Consider the following 17,500-nt stretch of genomic DNA (forward strand, 5'->3'; position numbering starts at 1 on the left):
AGGCATCGTCTCGTGTAGCGTCGCCCCCGCCCCAACTGGAGTGGCCCAGTTTTTTGAACGGGACGGGAACTGCGAAGCACTTAGACCGACGGCGGACTACGACGAGAACGCCTTAAGCTTCGCCAACGTTTCGCCAACTCGTGCGGGAGACTTTTTCCGTTTCGCGGCAAGTCGTCGCGCCGTGCTCTCCGCATCAACCGCGTACGCAGCGAACCGCAAACGTCGGGCGCAGCCTCCTCACCTCCCTGCGCTTTGCGCGCGAACGTTCCCTGTTCGCGCGGCAAAGCCTGGAGGAGGCACGGCCCCGCAGCGTGTTCGAGCGCCCGGTCTACGGGACACCCTGCTTACTTCGAGGGCAACAAGCGCAACGCAAGGCTGCGATCTCGCGCACTTTGCGCACGGCTGGAGAAGCTTTGCTGGCCGGCTTTCGCTCCTCGTGTTTACCGTGCGTTAAAGTTGCGCGTCCGTGGCTCTCGCAGCTCTTGCGCGCCCGGTCGCAGAGAGGAGTACGCAACCTCGACCGCACTTTCCCTGCAGGCTTCCTTCCGACTCGAAGTCCTGCGGCGGTCTCAACGAGGTGCCACATCCTCAATGCAGTCGGTCGCCCCCGTTTCGGTTGGGCTCTGGCACGACGGTCGCCACCGTCTCGCCCTTGAGTGGCCGCTGTTGGCGCTCGCTGTGAGGTGTTCAGCGTGCTGTCCGTGTTGCCGACGCGGTCAAAACGAGTCGACGGCTCACGTTCCCTTGTGCGCCGAAGGCTCTCTTGATATGTGATCCGACCCTCAGACAGACGAAGCCAAGGGAAGACCCAAGGCCGCAATGTGCGTTCAAAGAATCAGTGCTCAGTGTGTCCTGCAATTCACACCAAGTCTCGCAGCTGGCTGCGTTCTTCATCGACCCGAGAACCGAGTGATCCACCGCTTAGAGTCGTGAAAAAGTGTTTGTTCAATTCCGTACAGTCAAAACCAAACGTTTCTGGCACTCGGCCAAACAGTGGCCAAGAAGGGCGCTTTTCAGCGCACGCTTGGACTCCAAAACTCTGCCGCGCCTTTTTCGGCTGCCGCAAATCGAGCAAACGGTGTGTTTCGGACGGCGTTTCGCTTCCGCTACTTGCGAGTGCTTTCGTGGTCCACCCCTCTATAAATACTCGGGAGGCGTCGAAGCCGGTTCTCCAAGCCGGACCCGTAGGTATCGTTGTGTGCTCGCTCTCATTGGCCCGCCTAACCAGAAAATGCCTGCGGTACACCCATTTGGATAAGAGTGCACGCAGATGCGGGCCTCGACGGCTACACATTTCCTCGGGCGGCCGCCTCCCGGCCTCCGTGGAGCGCGGGATGCACGGTCCCATCAACAAGCCTCTCCCGTTTTTACCGTGGCGTCGCGGTTCACCACGGCGGGCGGGTCGGTCTCCTCCGCATAAAAAGGGGGACCCCCGCTTTTTGTTCCACGAAATCGCACAAGCTTTTTTCGCATCCACGGTTTGCCACCGCACACCAAAATGCCGATCCGGCTGCTTACTTTAGCCAACAGGTGGAGCCAGGCGCGCCGTACTTGCGCGGCACTTCCCACGTCCACCGAAGTCGGTGCCAAGGACCACTTTCGGCGCCGGAGCCGCGTACGAGCCTACTCGAGGCGGAAGAACGAAGCCAGCAAGGGCCTGGCCGCAAGTGCGTTCAATTGTCGGGACGTCCAAGTCCCTCGTTCTTCCGTGCTTCCTCTTTCGGCAAGTCGTTGCGGCACCTTCCCAAAGCGCGCAGACCCGCTAATCGCGACGAGCGCGACGTGGCCGTGCCGCCTTTCCCTCGGCAGCAAGCAAAACGCCTGGCAACGTCGACGCTCCCCTAACCGCGATCTCGCACCGTGTTTCGTGTGGCGAATTCAAAAGCCGGCCGGCGCTGCTGCAACCATTACGGTCGGTACGCATACGCCGCGGAGGGCGGGACGGTCATCGGAGCGTGCGGTTCCTCCATCGAGTACTGCGCACCTCGGCCGTCGCATCGCCGTGCCATGACCGGCCGCGCGTCAACGCGAACCGGTGCCAGCGAGATCCCTCGCCTGCAAGAACCGACCGGCAGCCTCCGTCACCCGAGGACGCGGAGGCGCTTGCCGCGGACGGCGGGACGGTATGCACTGGTGCACAGCGGACCCGTCACATCGCCAGTTCCTTGACCGACCGCCGACGCTTGTGCCGTTCCTCTCGTACTTGGCAGTCGCCGCGCGATTGTCGGGTCTCGTTCTTGCACGCTCGAACGGTCGGGAGGGCACTCGGCTGGCGTTTCGGGAACGCGCAGCCTCGCCTTCTACCGACGTAACCACGACTCGCCGTTCGCGCTCCGCCGCTCCTGTTTACAGTACTAGGCGGTCCCGCAGCGGTCGGGTCGCGCATTTCGAGCGCTTCGAGCCACGGTGCAGTGGCGGGTCGAAAGCCGACCTATGAGTGCGTTGCGCCGTTTGTACCCGCGTCCGCCACCTGGCCGACCGTCCAAGGTCGCGGTGTTGGCGTCCGCTGGGCGCAACAATTTGTCACGGGGTGCCGCTCCACATTCAGGCAGCCCCGTGGGGAAAAGCCGACCCCGCGTCCAAACGGGGTCAGCGGCAGAAAGTGTCGGGCGCAGACGCAGCCGAGGCGCTCACCCTTCACAATCCGTTAATGATCCTTCCGCAGGTTCACCTACGGAAACCTTGTTACGACTTTTACTTCCTCTAAATGATCAAGTTTGGTCATCTTTCCAACAGACCGGCGCAACCGAAAGGCCGCGCCGGACATCGGTCCGAAGACCTCACTAAATCATTCAATCGGTAGTAGCGACGGGCGGTGTGTACAAAGGGCAGGGACGTAATCAACGCGAGCTTATGACTCGCGCTTACTGGGAATTCCTCGTTCAAGGGGAACAATTGCAAGCCCCTATCCCAATCACGAAAGAAGTTCCACGGGTTACCCAGTCTTTTCAGACAGGGATAAAGACACGCTGCTTCCTTCAGTGTAGCGCGCGTGCGGCCCCGGACATCTAAGGGCATCACAGACCTGTTATTGCTCTGTTTCGTGCGGCTAGGAGCCGCTTATCCCTCTAAGAAGGTTGTAAGGTGCTGGGAACCCCGCACCTATTTAATAGGCTAGAGTCTCGTTCGTTATCGGAATTAACCAGACAAATCGCTCCACCAACTAAGAACGGCCATGCACCACCATCCACCGAATCAAGAAAGAGCTCTCAATCTGTCAATCCTCCCAGTGTCCGGGCCGGGTAAGTTTTCCCGTGTTGAGTCAAATTAAGCCGCAGGCTCCACTCCTGGTGGTGCCCTTCCGTCAATTCCTTTAAGTTTCAGCTTTGCAACCATACTTCCCCCGGAACCCAAATACTTTGGTTTCCCGGAAGCTGCCCGCCGAGTCATTTGAGTAACTCAGGCGGATCGCTGGTTGGCATCGTTTATGGTCAGAACTAGGGCGGTATCTGATCGCCTTCGAACCTCTGACTTTCGTTCTTGATCAATGAAAACATTCTTGGCAAATGCTTTCGCAGTAGTTCGTCTTGCGACGGTCCAAGAATTTCACCTCTAGCGCCGCAATACGAATGCCCCCGTCCGTCCCTCTTAATCATTACCTCGTATTCCAAAAACCAACAGAACAGAAACGAGGTCTTGTTCTATTATTCCATGCAAGTTTATTCAGGCGACTCGCCTGCGTTGAGCACTCTAATTTTTTCAAAGTAAAAGCACCGGCCATCTCGAGGCACACAATGAAGTGCACCAAGAAAGAACCGGCATGATGTTCAGTCCGAGCCGTCGCATCGGGTAGATGCACTACTCGTCTGGAACTGAGATCCAACTACGAGCTTTTTAACCGCAGCAGCTTTAGTATACGCTATTGGAGCTGGAATTACCGCGGCTGCTGGCACCAGACTTGCCCTCCAATTGATCCTCGTTAAAGGATTTAGAGTGTACTCATTTCAATTACGGGGCCTCAAAAGAGTCCCGTATTGTTATTTTTCGTCACTACCTCCCCGTGCCGGGAGTGGGTAATTTGCGCGCCTGCTGCCTTCCTTGGATGTGGTAGCCGTTTCTCAGGCTCCCTCTCCGGAATCGAACCCTGATTCTCCGTTACCCGTAACAACCATGGTAAGCAAGTAACCTACCATCGAAAGTTGATAAGGCAGACACTTGAAAGAAACGTCGCCGGCTCGTGGCCATGCGATCAGCACAAAGTTATCCAGAGTCACCACACAATACGGGCCGAAACCCGATCGATCTTGGTCTAATAAAAGCACCCGTTACCCAAAGGGCTCCAGGCTCACTGCATGTATTAGCTCTAGAATTGCCACAGTTATCCAAGTAGGAAGAAACGATCTAAGGAACCATAACTGATTTAATGAGCCATTCGCGGTTTCGCCTTATTTCGGCATGTACTTAGACATGCATGGCTTAATCTTTGAGACAAGCATATGATTACTGGCAGGATCAACCAGGTAATCGTTCGACTGCGCGTCCGTCCTCGCCTTCGGCGGGCCGGACGCAGTCTGTGTGCGGCGGAGGCCACCTTCAGGCGCCCCAACACGCTTATTTTGCACTCCGAGATGACGGCGTTCGAGCTCGCTACGGCACAACCTTCCCGAAAGACGAGTGGGAGCCGTGCGGCAAGAAGCACGTTCATGCTCGCTCTTTTTCGTTGCATCGACTCGGTCGCGCCGTGCGGGTTGCCCAAGCCCGCTGCACTGTCGGTGGACCGGCCGGAACTAGCAACGGAGCCGAGACCGCAAAGCCGCCAGACGACGGGTCACGCCCGCGTCTTCGGCGCTTTCGCATCTGAATCGCCCGAGGACGACACGGAACACACCTCGATATCGTGGTAAAACGGCACCGTCCGACAACCAGCCCCTAACGCATCAAGCGGATGAGGCTGCAGACGACTGCCGTGGATTCCCCTGGAGCAGACCCGAGGACACGCTTGACGAGGCCGAAGCCCGCCGCATATCAGACACCCGGTCGCTTTCGCGTACGCCGCTCACGAGAACCCCCACATAATAGCAGCGATAAGTACCCAGACCTCCTTGGGCACTAATACGAGCGTACTCGAGAAAATTTCACCGCGGGTGTGCCCCGAAACGTGTGGCACGTTGAGCGTGCCACAAGTCTACGTCGCTCTCAAACCCGCCGAGGTCGTAGAATTTGCGACCCTACTCACGAAATTGCCACCGAGGATACGGCCGCAAACGTACCGCACCTTGGGTAGGCCATGAGTTTGTGCAACACTACGCTGACGGCACAGCACCGAGGTCGTGCGCGCACGCACGGGAAAATTCCGCCGCGGTTTCTGCCGAAAACGTGAGGCACCACGACTCTCCGCAAGTTCGCGTCGACTGCGAAAGACCGAAGTCGTGAACGACGTGTCCGCTACTCGCCGCCGACACGCTGGACACCAAACGTACAACGAATCGACGGCGTCGTAGAGGCCCACGACGCGGTTTTCCTTAACGACGTCTCGGCGTGGCACCGACAGGTTAGAACGGCCGACCAACGTTCCCTGTCCGCCGTTCGGCTCAGTCGAAGGGCTCGGCGACTTCGGCAACGCTGCGAAGCCGCACGGTGACGCACGCCATGTCCCCATTTTTTTTTTTCTTTCTGCGTCTGCCGGGGTGCCCCTATAATAGCAGCGATAAGCACCCAGACCGCCGTGGGTCGCTCGCCCCGGCTGACGTGGTTTTTCGTACTCCTGCGGCGGTCGCCGTCAAGCACGTCCAAATACGCTACTTTCGTGGGCGCATTCACGCTCTTTCGCTTCGCCGGAGTGCCAGCACTCACTCTGCCAAAAACGGCGAACATCCGAGCGGCGGTTCCCACTTTTGCGTCGGCGTCGCAAACCCCGCCCCGGCAGACGAGGTTTGCCGTACTCGTGCGACGGTGGCCGGCGGGCACGTCGAAAGACGCCGATATCGTGCGCGAATTGGCGCACCTTGGCTTCACCGGAGTGCCGCCACTGACTCCTCCAAAAACGGCGAAGATCCGAGCGGCGCTTCCCACTTTCGCATCGGCGTCCCGAACTCCGCCCCGGCTGACGCGGTTTACCGTACTCGTGCGACGGTCGCCGGCGAGCACGTGGAAAGACGCCGATATCGTGCCCGAATCGACTCCGTTCGGCTTCACCGGAGTGCCAGCACTGGCTCGGCGAAAGACGACGAACATCCGAGCGACGGTTCTCACTATTGCGTACGCGTCGCAAACCCCGCCCCGGCAGACGCACTTTGCCGTACTCGTGCGACGGTCGCCGGCGAGCACGTAGAAAGACGCCGATATCGTGCCGGAATCGGCCCCGTTTGGCTTCGCCGGAGTGCCAGCACTCACTCGGCCACAAACGGCGAACATCCGAGCGGCGGTTCCCACTTAGCCGTCGGCGTCCCGAACTCCGCCCCGGCAGACGCGGTTGCCGAGCTCGTGCGACTAGCGACCGCGAAGCCGTCTCGCGACGCCGCTTTCGTGCGCGGCTCCCACTGCGACCTGGGTCACCCGAGGTCGACGAGCAAAAAAGAATGTCGAAAAAAAATTTTTTTTTTTTTGCGTCTGCCGGGGTGCCCCTATAATAGCAGCGATAAGCACCCAGACCGCCATGGGTCGCTCGCCCCGGCTGACGTGGTTTTTCGTTTTCCTGCGGTGGTCGTCGTCAAGCACGTCCAAACACGCCACTTTCGTGGGCGCATTCGCGCTCTTTCGCTTCGCCGGAGTGCCAGCACTCACTCTGCCAAAAACGGCGAACATCCTAGTGGCGGTTCCCACTTTTGCGTCGGCGTCGCCAACCCCGCCCCGGCATACGCGGTTTGCCGTACTCGTGCGGCGGTGGCCGGCGGGCACGTCGAAAGACACCGATATCGTGCGCGAGTCGATGCTTCTTGGTCTCGCAGGAGGGCCGCCACTCACTCCTGCAAAAACGGCGAAGATCCGAGCGGCGCTTCCCACTTTTTCGTCGGCGTCGCAAACCTCGCCCCGGCAGACGCGCTTTGCCGTACTCGTGCGACGGTCGCCGGCGAGCACGTCGAAATACGCCGATATCGTGCCCGAATCGGCCCCGTTTCGCTTCGCCGGAGTGCCAGCACTCGCTCGGCCAAAGACGACGAACATCCGAGCGACGGTTCCCACTATTGCGTACGCGTCGCAAACCCCGCCCCGGCAGACGCGGTTTGCCGTACTCGTGCGGCGGTGGCCGGCGGGCACGTCGAAAGACGCCGATATCGTGCACGAATTGGCGCTCCTTGGCTTCACCGGAGTGCCAGCACTCACTCGGCCAAAAACGGCGAACATCCGAGCAGCGGTACCCACTTAGCCGTCGGCATCCCGAACTCCGCGCCGGCTGACGCGGTTGCCGAGCTCGTGCGACTAGCGACCGCGAACGCGTCTCGCGACGCCGCTTTCGTGCGCGGCTCCCATTGCGACCTGGGTTACCCGAGCTCGACCAGCAAAAAAGAAGGTCGAAAAAAAATTTTTTTTTTTTCTGCGTCTGCCGGGGTGCCCCTATAATAGCAGCGATAAGCACCCAGACCGCCGTGGGTCGCTCGCCCCGGCTGACGTGGTTTTTCGTACTCCTGCAGCGGTCGCCGTCAAGCACGTCCAAATACGCCACTTTCGTGGGCGCATTCGCGCTCTTTCGCGTCGCCGGAGTGCCAGCACTCACTCTGCCAAAAACGGCCAACATCCGAGCGGCGGTTCCCACTTTTGCGTCGGCGTCGTAAACCCCGCCCCGGCAGACGCGGTTTGCCCTACTCGTGCGACGGTCGCCGGCGAGCGCGTCGAAAGACGCCGATATCGTGCGCTAATTGGCGCTCCTTGGCTTCTCCGGAGTGCCGCCACTCACTCCTCCAAAAACGGCGAAGATCCGAGCGGCGTTCTCCACTTTCGCATCGGCGTCCCGAACTCCGCCCGGGCTGACGCGGTTTACCGTACTCGTGCGACGGTCGCCGGCGGGCACGTCGAAAGACGCCGATATCGTGCCGTAATCGGCCCCGTTTGGCTTCGCCCGAGTGCCAGCACTCACTCGGCCAAAAACGGCGAACATCCGAGCAGCGTTTCCCACTTTCGCATCGGCGTCCCGAAGCCCGCCCCGGCAGACGCGGTTTGCCCTACTCGAGCGACGGTCGCCGGCGATCACGTCGAAAGGCGCCGAATTCGTGCACGAATCGATGCTTCTTGGTCTCGCAGGAGGGCCGCCACTCACTCCTGCAAAAACGGCGAAGATCCGAGTTGCGCTTCCCACTTTTTCGTCGGCGTCCCGAACTACGCCCCGGCTGACGCGGTTTACCGTACTCGTGCGACGGTCGCCGGCGGTCACTTCAAAATACGCCGATTTCGTGGGCGCATTCACGCTGTTTCGCTTCCCCGGAGTGCCAACACTCACTCTGCCGAAAGCGGCGATCATCCGAGCGGCGGTTCCCACTTTTGCGTCGGCTTCGCAAACGGCGCCCCGGCAGACGCGCTCGTGCGACGTACTCGTGCGACGGTCGCCGGCGAGCACGTCGAAAGACGCCGATATCGTGCTCGAATCGACCCCGTTTCGCTTCGCCGGAGTGCTGCCAGTCACGGCGCAGAAAACGGCGAACAAGTGTTTTTTTTTTTTTCCTAGAATTTGTGTTATAGAAGGCACATTTGATATCGGACGATAATTTTCAACTTTATCACGCGCACCGATTTTCGTGTAGAGGTTTGCAAATTTATGGGAATTTCTCCACTTGGAATAATGCGATTTAGTAGTACTACGAGAACTTCATGGATGTACTCAAGGGTACGGGGCAAGTCAGTTACGTCAACACCTGCAGATTATTTACACTTCAAACTGAAAATTGTTGGTTGTGAGTCCTCGTGTGATATTAAAGGCCGATTCGCTAACACATAGAACAAAGAAAGAAAGGAAGAAAAAACGCCCGCGCTCGCTCAAGAAACCTGGGTTCGCAACAAGTGGCAACAACAAGCAACCGAGCGAGTGCGCCAAAACCCGTGGCGGCCGAACAAACGCGAAGTCCCAACCGCGTCAGCCGGGGCGGCACGGGACAGGAAAAATCACTTCAGCCGGGGCGGCGGGGCACCGAATAAACCTCGTCACCTCGTCGCAGGATAAAAGAGGAAACAAAAAGTCTAAACAGCGTCTGCTGGAGCGAATGCGTAATAAAACAACAACAACAACAAAAAAAAAACACCCGCGCTCAAGAAGTCTGCAATCACCACAAAAGGCGACTGTGACCGAGCAGCGTCAGCCGGGGCCGTGCGGAAACGGAAAAACCGCGACTACCGGGGCGTCGAGGCACCGAAAAATCCACTTCAGCCGCGGCGAAAAAAAAAACAAAAAGAAAGACGGAGGGGGGGGGGGGGGAACCACGTCTGCCGGGGCGAAGGAAAAAAAAAACGCGTCTGCCGGGGCGAGCCCGGGTGCGGCACCACCGGGAAAACTGTGGCAAACAGACATGGCGATCGAGTGAGTGGGCCGCCAGCCAGGCTCAGCCAAAATGTGCAAAGTCCGAACTGCGTCAGCCGGGGCGGCAAAAACCGCGTCAGCCGGGGCGGCGCAAAAAACCGCGTCTGCCGGGGCGGCACGAAACCGCGTCAGCCGGGGCGGCGCGAAAACTGCGTCAGCCGGGGCGAAAGAAAAAAAAAAAACGCGTCTGCCGGGGCAAGCCCGGGTGCGGCACCACCGGGAAAACTGTGGCAAACAGACATGGCGATCGAGTGAGTGGGCCGCCAGCCAGGCACAGCCGAAAAGTGCAAAGTCCGAACCGTGTCAGCCGGGGCGGCAAAAACCGCGTCAGCCGGGGCGGCGCGAAAACCGCGTCTGCCGGGGCGGCGCGAAAACTGCGTCAGCCGGGGCGAGCCCGGGTGCGGCACCACCGGGAAAACTGTGGCTAACAGACATGGCGATCGAGTGAGTGGGCCACCAGCCAGGCTCAGCCGAAAAGTGCTAAGTCCGAACTGCGTCAGCCGGGGCGGCAAAAACCGCGTCAGCCGGGGCGGCAAAAACCGCGTCAGCCGGGGCGGCGCAAAAACCGCGTCTGCCGGGGCGGCACGAAACCGCGTCAGCCGGGGCGGCGCGAAAACTGCGTCAGCCGGGGCGAGCCCGGGTGCGGCACCACCGGGAAAACTGTGGCAAACAGACATGGCGATCGAGTGAGTGGGCCGCCAGCCAGGCTCAGCCAAAAAGTGCCAAGTCCGAACTGCGTCAGCCGGGGCGGCAAAAAACCGCGTCAGCCGGGGCGGCGCAAAAAACCGCGTCTGCCGGGGCGGCGCGAAAACCGCGTCTGCCGGGGCGGCGCGAAAACTGCGTCAGCCGGGGCGAAAGAAAAAAAAAACGCGTCTGCCGGGGCGAGCCCGGGTGCGGCACCACCGGGAAAACTGTGGCAAACAGACATGGCGATCGAGTGAGTGGGCCGCCAGCCAGGCACAGCCGAAAAGTGCCAAGTCCGAACTGCGTCTGCCGGGGCGGCACGAAACCGCGTCAGCCGGGGCGGCGCGAAAACTGCGTCAGCCGGGGCGAAAGAAAAAAAAAACGCGTCTGCCGGGGCGAGCCCGGGTGCGGCACCACCGGGAAAACTGTGGCAAACAGACATGGCGATCGAGTGAGTGGGCCGCCAGCCAGGCTCAGCCAAAAAGTGCAAAGTCCGAACTGCGTCAGCCGGGGCGGCAAAAACCGCGTCAGCCGGGGCGGCGCAAAAAACCGCGTCTGCCGGGGCGGCACGAAACCGCGTCAGCCGGGGCGGCGCGAAAACTGCGTCAGCCGGGGCGAAAGAAAAAAAAAAAAAACGCGTCTGCCGGGGCAAGCCCGGGTGCGGCACCACCGGGAAAACTGTGGCAAACAGACATGGCGATCGAGTGAGTGGGCCGCCAGCCAGGCACAGCCGAAAAGTGCAAAGTCCGAACCGTGTCAGCCGGGGCGACGCAAAAACCACGTCAGCCGGGGCGGCGCGAAAACCGCGTCAGCCGGGGCGGCACGAAACCGCGTCAGCCGGGGCGGCGCGAAAACTGCGTCAGCCGGGGCGGCGCGAAAACCTCGTCAGCCGGGGCGAGCGAAAAGGGGGGGGGGGAACCACGTCTGCCGGGGCGAAAGAAAAAAAAAACGCGTCTGCCGGGGCGAGCCCGGGTGCGGCACCACCGGGAAGACTGTGGCAAACAGACATGGCGATCGAGTGAGTGGGCCGCCAGCCAGGCTCAGCCCAAAAAGTGCTAAGTCCGAACTGCGTCAGCCGGGGCGGCAAAAACCGCGTCAGCCGGGGCGGCGCGAAAACCGCGTCTGCCGGGGCGGCGCGAAAACTGCGTCAGCCGGGGCGAGCCCGGGTGCGGCACCACCGGGAAAACTGTGGCTAACAGACATGGCGATCGAGTGAGTGGGCCACCAGCCAGGCTCAGCCAAAAAGTGCTAAGTCCGAACTGCGTCAGCCGGGGCGGCAAAAACCGCGTCAGCCGGGGCGGCAAAAACCGCGTCAGCCGGGGCGGCGCAAAAACCGCGTCTGCCGGGGCGGCACGAAACCGCGTCAGCCGGGGCGGCGCGAAAACTGCGTCAGCCGGGGCGAGCCCGGGTGCGGCACCACCGGGAAAACTGTGGCAAACAGACATGGCGATCGAGTGAGTGGGCCGCCAGCCAGGCTCAGCCAAAAAGTGCCAAGTCCGAACTGCGTCAGCCGGGGCGGCAAAAAACCGCGTCAGCCGGGGCGGCGCAAAAAACCGCGTCTGCCGGGGCGGCGCGAAACCGCGTCAGCCGGGGCGGCGCGAAAACTGCGTCAGCCGGGGCGGCGCGAAAACCTCGTCAGCCGGGGCGAGCGAAAAGGGGGGGGGGGGAACCACGTCTGCCGGGGCGAAAGAAAAAAAAAACGCGTCTGCCGGGGCGAGCCCGGGTGCGGCACCACCGGGAAGACTGTGGCAAACAGACATGGCGATCGAGTGAGTGGGCCGCCAGCCAGGCTCAGCCCAAAAAGTGCTAAGTCCGAACTGCGTCAGCCGGGGCGGCAAAAACCGCGTCAGCCGGGGCGGCGCGAAAACCGCGTCTGCCGGGGCGGCGCGAAAACTGCGTCAGCCGGGGCGAGCCCGGGTGCGGCACCACCGGGAAAACTGTGGCTAACAGACATGGCGATCGAGTGAGTGGGCCACCAGCCAGGCTCAGCCAAAAAGTGCTAAGTCCGAACTGCGTCAGCCGGGGCGGCAAAAACCGCGTCAGCCGGGGCGGCAAAAACCGCGTCAGCCGGGGCGGCGCAAAAACCGCGTCTGCCGGGGCGGCACGAAACCGCGTCAGCCGGGGCGGCGCGAAAACTGCGTCAGCCGGGGCGAGCCCGGGTGCGGCACCACCGGGAAAACTGTGGCAAACAGACATGGCGATCGAGTGAGTGGGCCGCCAGCCAGGCTCAGCCAAAAAGTGCCAAGTCCGAACTGCGTCAGCCGGGGCGGCAAAAAACCGCGTCAGCCGGGGCGGCGCAAAAAACCGCGTCTGCCGGGGCGGCGCGAAAACCGCGTCTGCCGGGGCGGCGCGAAAACTGCGTCAGCCGGGGCGAAAGAAAAAAAAAACGCGTCTGCCGGGGCGAGCCCGGGTGCGGCACCACCGGGAAAACTGTGGCAAACAGACATGGCGATCGAGTGAGTGGGCCGCCAGCCAGGCACAGCCGAAAAGTGCCAAGTCCGAACTGCGTCTGCCGGGGCGGCACGAAACCGCGTCAGCCGGGGCGGCGCGAAAACTGCGTCAGCCGGGGCGAAAGAAAAAAAAAACGCGTCTGCCGGGGCGAGCCCGGGTGCGGCACCACCGGGAAAACTGTGGCAAACAGACATGGCGATCGAGTGAGTGGGCCGCCAGCCAGGCTCAGCCAAAAAGTGCAAAGTCCGAACTGCGTCAGCCGGGGCGGCAAAAACCGCGTCAGCCGGGGCGGCGCGAAAAACCGCGTCTGCCGGGGCGGCACGAAACCGCGTCAGCCGGGGCGGCGCGAAAACTGCGTCAGCCGGGGCGAAAGAAAAAAAAAAAACGCGTCTGCCGGGGCAAGCCCGGGTGCGGCACCACCGGGAAAACTGTGGCAAACAGACATGGCGATCGAGTGAGTGGGCCGCCAGCCAGGCACAGCCGAAAAGTGCAAAGTCCGAACCGTGTCAGCCGGGGCGACGCAAAAACCGCGTCAGCCGGGGCGGCGCGAAAACCGCGTCAGCCGGGGCGGCACGAAACCGCGTCAGCCGGGGCGGCGCGAAAACTGCGTCAGCCGGGGCGGCGCGAAAACCTCGTCAGCCGGGGCGAGCGAAAAGGGGGGGGGGGAACCACGTCTGCCGGGGCGAAAGAAAAAAAAAACGCGTCTGCCGGGGCGAGCCCGGGTGCGGCACCACCGGGAAGACTGTGGCAAACAGACATGGCGATCGAGTGAGTGGGCCGCCAGCCAGGCTCAGCCCAAAAAGTGCTAAGTCCGAACTGCGTCAGCCGGGGCGGCAAAAACCGCGTCAGCCGGGGCGGCGCGAAAACCGCGTCTGCCGGGGCGGCGCGAAAACTGCGTCAGCCGGGGCGAGCCCGGGTGCGGCACCACCGGGAAAACTGTGGCTAACAGACATGGCGATCGAGTGAGTGGGCCACCAGCCAGGCTCAGCCAAAAAGTGCTAAGTCCGAACTGCGTCAGCCGGGGCGGCAAAAACCGCGTCAGCCGGGGCGGCAAAAACCGCGTCAGCCGGGGCGGCGCAAAAACCGCGTCTGCCGGGGCGGCACGAAACCGCGTCAGCCGGGGCGGCGCGAAAACTGCGTCAGCCGGGGCGAGCCCGGGTGCGGCACCACCGGGAAAACTGTGGCAAACAGACATGGCGATCGAGTGAGTGGGCCGCCAGCCAGGCTCAGCCAAAAAGTGCCAAGTCCGAACTGCGTCAGCCGGGGCGGCAAAAAACCGCGTCAGCCGGGGCGGCGCAAAAAACCGCGTCTGCCGGGGCGGCGCGAAACCGCGTCAGCCGGGGCGGCGCGAAAACTGCGTCAGCCGGGGCGGCGCGAAAACCTCGTCAGCCGGGGCGAGCGAAAAGGGGGGGGGGAACCACGTCTGCCGGGGCGAAAGAAAAAAAAAACGCGTCTGCCGGGGCGAGCCCGGGTGCGGCACCACCGGGAAGACTGTGGCAAACAGACATGGCGATCGAGTGAGTGGGCCGCCAGCCAGGCTCAGCCCAAAAAGTGCTAAGTCCGAACTGCGTCAGCCGGGGCGGCAAAAACCGCGTCAGCCGGGGCGGCGCGAAAACCGCGTCTGCCGGGGCGGCGCGAAAACTGCGTCAGCCGGGGCGAGCCCGGGTGCGGCACCACCGGGAAAACTGTGGCTAACAGACATGGCGATCGAGTGAGTGGGCCACCAGCCAGGCTCAGCCAAAAAGTGCTAAGTCCGAACTGCGTCAGCCGGGGCGGCAAAAACCGCGTCAGCCGGGGCGGCAAAAACCGCGTCAGCCGGGGCGGCGCAAAAACCGCGTCTGCCGGGGCGGCACGAAACCGCGTCAGCCGGGGCGGCGCGAAAACTGCGTCAGCCGGGGCGAGCCCGGGTGCGGCACCACCGGGAAAACTGTGGCAAACAGACATGGCGATCGAGTGAGTGGGCCGCCAGCCAGGCTCAGCCAAAAAGTGCCAAGTCCGAACTGCGTCAGCCGGGGCGGCAAAAAACCGCGTCAGCCGGGGCGGCGCAAAAAACCGCGTCTGCCGGGGCGGCGCGAAAACCGCGTCTGCCGGGGCGGCGCGAAAACTGCGTCAGCCGGGGCGAAAGAAAAAAAAAAACGCGTCTGCCGGGGCGAGCCCGGGTGCGGCACCACCGGGAAAACTGTGGCAAACAGACATGGCGATCGAGTGAGTGGGCCGCCAGCCAGGCACAGCCGAAAAGTGCCAAGTCCGAACTGCGTCTGCCGGGGCGGCACGAAACCGCGTCAGCCGGGGCGGCGCGAAAACTGCGTCAGCCGGGGCGAAAGAAAAAAAAAACGCGTCTGCCGGGGCGAGCCCGGGTGCGGCACCACCGGGAAAACTGTGGCAAACAGACATGGCGATCGAGTGAGTGGGCCGCCAGCCAGGCTCAGCCAAAAAGTGCAAAGTCCGAACTGCGTCAGCCGGGGCGGCAAAAACCGCGTCAGCCGGGGCGGCGCAAAAAACCGCGTCTGCCGGGGCGGCACGAAACCGCGTCAGCCGGGGCGGCGCGAAAACTGCGTCAGCCGGGGCGAAAGAAAAAAAAAAACGCGTCTGCCGGGGCAAGCCCGGGTGCGGCACCACCGGGAAAACTGTGGCAAACAGACATGGCGATCGAGTGAGTGGGCCGCCAGCCAGGCACAGCCGAAAAGTGCAAAGTCCGAACCGTGTCAGCCGGGGCGACGCAAAAACCGCGTCAGCCGGGGCGGCGCGAAAACCGCGTCAGCCGGGGCGGCGCGAAAACCGCGTCAGCCGGGGCGGCACGAAACCGCGTCAGCCGGGGCGGCGCGAAAACTGCGTCAGCCGGGGCGGCGCGAAAACCTCGTCAGCCGGGGCGAGCGAAAAGGGGGGGGGAACCACGTCTGCCGGGGCGAAAGAAAAAAAAAACGCGTCTGCCGGGGCGAGCCCGGGTGCGGCACCACCGGGAAGACTGTGGCAAACAGACATGGCGATCGAGTGAGTGGGCCGCCAGCCAGGCTCAGCCCAAAAAGTGCTAAGTCCGAACTGCGTCAGCCGGGGCGGCAAAAACCGCGTCAGCCGGGGCGGCGCGAAAACCGCGTCTGCCGGGGCGGCGCGAAAACTGCGTCAGCCGGGGCGAGCCCGGGTGCGGCACCACCGGGAAAACTGTGGCTAACAGACATGGCGATCGAGTGAGTGGGCCACCAGCCAGGCTCAGCCAAAAAGTGCTAAGTCCGAACTGCGTCAGCCGGGGCGGCAAAAACCGCGTCAGCCGGGGCGGCAAAAACCGCGTCAGCCGGGGCGGCGCAAAAACCGCGTCTGCCGGGGCGGCACGAAACCGCGTCAGCCGGGGCGGCGCGAAAACTGCGTCAGCCGGGGCGAGCCCGGGTGCGGCACCACCGGGAAAACTGTGGCAAACAGACATGGCGATCGAGTGAGTGGGCCGCCAGCCAGGCTCAGCCAAAAAGTGCCAAGTCCGAACTGCGTCAGCCGGGGCGGCAAAAAACCGCGTCAGCCGGGGCGGCGCAAAAAACCGCGTCTGCCGGGGCGGCGCGAAAACCGCGTCTGCCGGGGCGGCGCGAAAACTGCGTCAGCCGGGGCGAAAGAAAAAAAAAACGCGTCTGCCGGGGCGAGCCCGGGTGCGGCACCACCGGGAAAACTGTGGCAAACAGACATGGCGATCGAGTGAGTGGGCCGCCAGCCAGGCACAGCCGAAAAGTGCCAAGTCCGAACTGCGTCTGCCGGGGCGGCCCGAAACCGCGTCAGCCGGGGCGGCGCGAAAACTGCGTCAGCCGGGGCGAAAGAAAAAAAAAAACGCGTCTGCCGGGGCGAGCCCGGGTGCGGCACCACCGGGAAAACTGTGGCAAACAGACATGGCGATCGAGTGAGTGGGCCGCCAGCCAGGCACAGCCGAAAAGTGCTAAGTCCGAACTGCGTCTGCCGGGGCGGCACGAAACCGCGTCAGCCGGGGCGGCGCGAAAACCGCGTCTGCCGGGGCGGCACGAAACCGCGTCAGCCGGGGCGGCGCGAAAACTGCGTCAGCCGGGGCGAGCCCGGGTGCAGCACCACCGGGAAAACTGTGGCAAACAGACATGGCGATCGAGTGAGTGGGCCGCCAGCCAGGCACAGCCGAAAAGTGCTAAGTCCGAACTGCGTCTGCCGGGGCGGCACGAAACCGCGTCAGCCGGGGCGGCGCGAAAACCGCGTCTGCCGGGGCGGCACGAAACCGCGTCAGCCGGGGCGGCGCGAAAACTGCGTCAGCCGGGGCGAGCCCGGGTGCAGCACCACCGGGAAAACTGTGGCAAACAGACATGGCGATCGAGTGAGTGGGCCGCCAGCCAGGCACAGCCGAAAAGTGCTAAGTCCGAACTGCGTCAGCCGGGGCGGCAAAAACCGCGTCAGCCGGGGCGGCGCAAAAACCGCGTCTGCCGGGGCGAATGCAAAAAAAAACAAAGAAAAAAGCCCGCGCTTAATCAAAAGAAAACAAAGAAAAAAGCTTGCGCTTAATCAAAAGAAAACAAACAAAAAAAGTTCGCGCTTAAGCCTGGCGGTGGAACCACCGGGGCAAACAGACCTGGCGATCGAGTGAGTGGGCCGCCAGCCGGGGTGAGCCAAAAAGTGCAAAGTCCGAACCGCGTCAGCCGGGGCGACGCAAAAACCGCGTCAGCCGGGGCGGCGCGAAAACCGCGTCAGCCGGGGCGGCGCAAAAACTGCGTCAGCCGGGGCGGCACGGAAAAACGAAAACCGCGTCAGCCGGGGCGGCACGGAAAAACGAAAACCGCGTCAGCCGGGGCGACATCAAAATGAGGAAAAAAAAAAAAAAACTGCCTTAGGACACCTGCGTACACTTTCATGCGTTTGGGCATATCTCTCTGTAACACGCGCGCCCCTCGTTACGCGCGGCACTCTGTTTTCTCCGACACCCAT

The 17,500-nt window shown here is 62.6% G+C and overlaps 2 non-coding genes across 2 annotated transcripts; both read right to left on the reverse strand.

Moving 5' to 3' along the window:
• Positions 1-776: 776 nt before the first annotated feature.
• On the reverse strand, positions 777-929 carry LOC142790815 (5.8S ribosomal RNA). The gene has a single exon (XR_012889793.1). It is a non-coding gene; the product is annotated as a 5.8S ribosomal RNA (ribosomal RNA).
• A 1,719-nt stretch (positions 930-2,648) lies between these two features.
• LOC142790737 (small subunit ribosomal RNA) lies at positions 2,649-4,463 on the reverse strand. The gene has a single exon (XR_012889729.1). It is a non-coding gene; the product is annotated as a small subunit ribosomal RNA (ribosomal RNA).
• Positions 4,464-17,500: the final 13,037 nt, after the last annotated feature.

Source organism: Rhipicephalus microplus, unplaced genomic scaffold (assembly GCF_043290135.1).
Source record: "Rhipicephalus microplus isolate Deutch F79 unplaced genomic scaffold, USDA_Rmic scaffold_124, whole genome shotgun sequence".
NCBI lineage: Eukaryota > Metazoa > Arthropoda > Arachnida > Ixodida > Ixodidae > Rhipicephalus > Rhipicephalus microplus.